The 5000-nt window shown below is 38.2% G+C and overlaps 1 long non-coding RNA gene across 1 annotated transcript in view; it reads left to right on the top strand.

Moving 5' to 3' along the window:
• Nucleotides 1-5000, top strand: part of LOC118767397 — a 19899-nt gene that overhangs the window by 192 nt on the left and 14707 nt on the right. The window lies entirely within an intron of this gene.

Raw genomic sequence — 5000 nt, 5'->3', positions numbered from 1 at the left:
TCGATAACTGAAGAGGATTTTTGTGAACTTCTGTTTTCTGTTCGTCAGTGTATTTAGTATAGTCGTTATATTATATATTATATATATATATATATATATATATATATATATATATATATACTATATATATATATATATATATATAGCGCAGGAGTGGCTGTGTGGTAAGTAGCTTGCTTACCAACCACATGGTTCCGGGTACAGTCCCGCTGCGTGGCATCTTGGGCAAGTGTCTTCTGCTATAGCCCCGGGCCGACCAATGCCTTGTGAGTGGATTTGGTAGACGGAAACTGAAAGAATCCCGTCATATATATATATGTGTATGTGTCTGAGAGCAGTGCATGCCATCAAAGTGACACTGGGGTAAAATATTCAAAGCCGAATATACCCATCGTGATTACGTGTCTGATAAGGGTACACCAGTCACATGCATCACAACCATATGTGCGCGACATGATTTCATATCAAGATAAACAGCACATGACCTTGCAGGTGGGGCCCAGTTAGAATTTTTTCAGGTCGAGTAGCCCATTCTGATCAAAAGGTCCCTGAATAAGGGTTTATTTTAGGATATTGTACGAAGCACTCATGTTTCCACGGGTGAATTATTCGAACCCCAAAGAATTCCTCTCAACACATGGCTTTGATGCTCCCCCACTACTTCTGCTCATGATCAGAGATGCACATATCGTCAGCCACTAAGGGACATGCTCAACTGGTTAAGGTCAAACAACTGACAAGCAAATCTGTGGTATTGAGCAGAATATTTGCTGTTAGCCCATCTTTTATACCAAGACAAAACAATCTACATGATAGTATTATATTGTAAATTCAGGGGAAGGAACAAACTTGCTTGGGACTCTGCCGCCAACAGTAGCTGCGACAATTTTTAGGCTCGTCTACTGCAGCCCGTTGGTGTACGCACTTTTGGCAGGCATCGACAAAAGGTTTAGGACCCTCCAGAAGGATGAGGAATGCCAGCTGGCTGCTGTCTTCCACTCCAAGTTTCGCCTCATCTGGTTGGGAAAGTATAACACCAAGGTCGCCAAGGTGAAGAAAAGCATGGCGAGTAAAGTCGAGGAGGTCACGAGGCAGCAGTCTGACGAAGTGAGCAACAACGAAGAGGAAGATAAATTCCTTAGTTGTGTCACCCGGCAGGCGCCACAGGCCACTCAAGGACAAGGCCCAGAATTTGGTCAAGACCTGGTTGGAGACCAACTCCAAGAACTTGCTGAGAAATGCTGAGAAATTATGGTTTTAATTGTTTTTAATTTTAATTTTTTTTACAACCACTTTATCAATAAACTTTTCCAGTTTAATACTAATATTGTGTTTCATTTGAGTGGGTTTTTTTTTACCGTTCTCTAGCTCTAAAAGGGTCAAAACTCTTAAATCAGCTCTTTTTAGGTCTTTTAAAAGTTAAAACTATAAAATCAGCATTTGTTAACTCTAACGCAATAATACTATAATATAATTAATAATAATAATAATTAATAATATGATATAATAATAATAATAATAATAATAATAATAATAATATAATGATGATTTAATAATGATGATAATAATATAATAATAATAAAATAATATAATAAGAATAATAATGATGATAATAATAATAATAATTACCAGGCAGTGGCTCTCATGGCTTCTGATCTTAACTGATTGGAAGTGTTATCATGTACATTGTTTGTCTTGGTATAAAAGATGGGCTACAGCAAATATTCTGCTCACACCACAGATTTGCTTGTCAGTTGTTTGACCTTAACCAGTTGAGCATGTCCCTTAGTGGCTGACAATATGTGCATCTCTGATCACGAGCAGAAGTAGTGGGGGAGCATCATAGCCATGTGTTGAGAGGGATTCTTTGGGGTTTGAATAGTTCACCTCTGGAAACATGGGTGGTTCTTTCAACATCCTTAAACAACCCTTATTCAGGGACCGTTTGAGCGGGATGGGCTACTCAATCTGAAGAAAATTCTAACTGGGCCCCACTGCAAGGTCATGTGCTGTTTATCTTGATATGAGATCACCATGTCACGCACATATGGTTGTGATGCATGTGCCTGGTGTACCTTTATCAGACGGGTAGTCATGATGGGGTATATTGGGCTTCGTATATTTTACCACCAGTGTCACTTTGATGGCATGCACTGCTCCTCACTCAATAATAATAATAATAATATAATAATAATAATATAATGATGGCAATGAAAAAAGCGTACGAGCAATTGGCTGATAGGTGGAGGAGAACCTCTGCACGGCAAATATGTGACCCGCAGCAAACAGCTGATGTTGACCAGAAGCAAACCCATCAGTGGCTGCGGAGCTCAGGGCTAAAAGCAGAGAGCGAAGGTTTCATCCTGGCTGCTCAAGACCAAAGCCTATTAACCCGGAACTACCAGGCCAATGTGATGAAAATGGAGCAGACCCAAAATGGCCGATTCTTCTGCACGACATGATTGAAACAGTGGACCACCTAATCTCTGGATGTAAAGTTTTAGCACCATTGAGTATAAATTAAGACATGACAGTTTGGCCAATATCTCCACTGGCTAATAAGTCGGCATTACAATATCAAACTGCCGACAAGTGGTATAATCACCACCCTGAGGCTGTAACTGAAGGAACACTGTAACCATTCTGTGGGACTTTCCAGTACATACAGACCGAACCATCAAGGCCAATAAACCAGATATTGTTGTGAAGACCAAACAATAAAGTTTGCTTATTGATCGACATGAGCATCCCCTGTGATCATAATATCTCAGCGAAAGAGTTTGACAAGCTCAGAAAATATAAAGGCCTACTCATTGAAATTGAGAAAATGTGGCATCTCAAGGCGGTTACAATACCAGTGATCGTAGGAACTAGGAATGATCAAGAAGGGAACCGAAAATTATATGAGAATGATCCCTGGCTTACCATCCCTGCAAGAAGTGCAAAAGATGTCTTAACTGGTACATCACACGTATTGAGAAGAGCATTGTCGATGTGAGAACTGTTGCTGCTCATGTATTTTAATTTAACTTAAAAAAAAAAAAAAAAAAATTAACGAACTACTGAGTTTGGTTTCACCAATAACACTATGAGTTTCTTTGCCCTAGGAGTCGGGAAGACTCGGAAGAAATGGAAGAAAATTTGAAAGAAGAAAAAAAAGTAATAATGATTAATAATAATAATAATAATAATAATGATAAAATAATAATAATAATAAGAATAATAATAATAATAATAATAATAATACTAATAATAATATGATATAATAACAATAATAATAATATAATAATAATAATAATAATAATAATATATTTTTAAAAGGATTGACGAACTCTTCAGAAAGGTAAACAGTCAAATATTTCAGCAGTACGTCTGTCTTTGTCTGAAAAAGACAGACGTACCGTTGAAATATCGTTCAACTAATAAAATACCTTACAATCGAATCACGCTCTTCGTCTTAATAATAATAATAATAATAATAATAATAATAATAATAATAATAATAATAATGATAATGATAATGATAATAATAATAATAATAATAATAATAATAATAATAATAATAATAATAATAATGCCCTGATGCAGTACCAGGCAGTGGCTCTCATGGCTTCTGATCTTAACTGACTGGAAGTGTTATCATGTACATTGTTTTGTCTTGGTATAAAAGATGGGCTACAGCAAATATTCTGCTCAAGACCACAGATTTGCTTGTCAGTTGTTTGACCTTAACCAGTTGAGCATGTCCCTTAGTGGCTGACGATATGTGCATCTCTGACCACGAGCAGAAGTAGTGGGGGAGCATCATAGCCATGTGTTGAGAGGGATTCTTTGGGGTTTGAATAGTTCACCTCTGGAAACATGGGTGGTTCTTTCAACATCCTTAAACAACCCTTATTCAGGGACCGTTTGAGCGGGATGGGCTACTCAACCTGAAGAAAATTCTAACTGGGCCCCACCTGCAAGGTCATGTGCTGTTTATCTTGATATGAGATCACCATGTCGCGTACATATGGTTGTGATGCATGTGCCTGGTGTACCTTTATCAGACGGGTAGTCATGATGGGTATATTGGGCTTCGTATATTTTACCCCAGTGTCACTTTGATGGCATGAACTGCTCTCTCACTCAATGATAATAATAATAATAGAAACAGAAAGGTTTATCAGAGCAGCCCAAGATCAATACCTACCAACAAGTAACTACCAGGCCAACATATTAAAGAACGGCAGCTTCCCAACATGCCGTTTATGTCAACAACAAAATGAAACCATTGATCATGTTGTCTCCATGTGCAGTCTTGGAGGAGGAGTTAGCTGACAACTCCGCAAACAAACACACCCACAGACAGAATGTCCCACATATGTAGTAGTTATATATGCAGAGAGAGAGAGACAGAGACAGAGAGAGGATGAGAAAGAGAGAGAGAGGGATGGAGACAGAGAGACAGAGACAGACAGACAGAGGGTGAGAGAGAGAAGGAGCGAGAGAAAGTGGGTTATTACGTTTTGCTTGTGAATTTCCATAATTTTGATCGATAAGGGAGTGCCTTTGTTTTGGCAGAATCGTTTACATTCTGAGCGAAATGCTAAGTTATTGAATGGCTATCCTATTTACTGATAACGTCCTTAACGCCAAAATTATGCTGCCGTAGTTGCCTGCCATACGTTTATACAAGCATACATACATAGATATATACATACACACATGCATCCACACATACATACGTACATTCATAAATGCATACGTACACGTATATACTTACGCACATACATACATACACACAAACACAGACATGCACGCGTACACACATACATACATATAGTGGCGGAATGGGTCTAAAAATGTTGGTTGCCAGGAGACAACTACAAGGCTATATTTATTTATTTTTTCTTTTTGTTAAAAGTATTCTTCTCAGTGGCTAGCGATCTGTCATGGCGAATGCCGGATAGAGGAGTCACACAGGAGAGCTAGGAAGAAGGGAAGATAATAAAGTAGTG

The sequence above is a fragment of the Octopus sinensis genome, linkage group LG2 (genome assembly GCF_006345805.1).
Source record: "Octopus sinensis linkage group LG2, ASM634580v1, whole genome shotgun sequence".
Classification (NCBI taxonomy): domain Eukaryota; kingdom Metazoa; phylum Mollusca; class Cephalopoda; order Octopoda; family Octopodidae; genus Octopus; species Octopus sinensis.
This window is presented reverse-complemented; position numbering and strand designations above follow the sequence as displayed.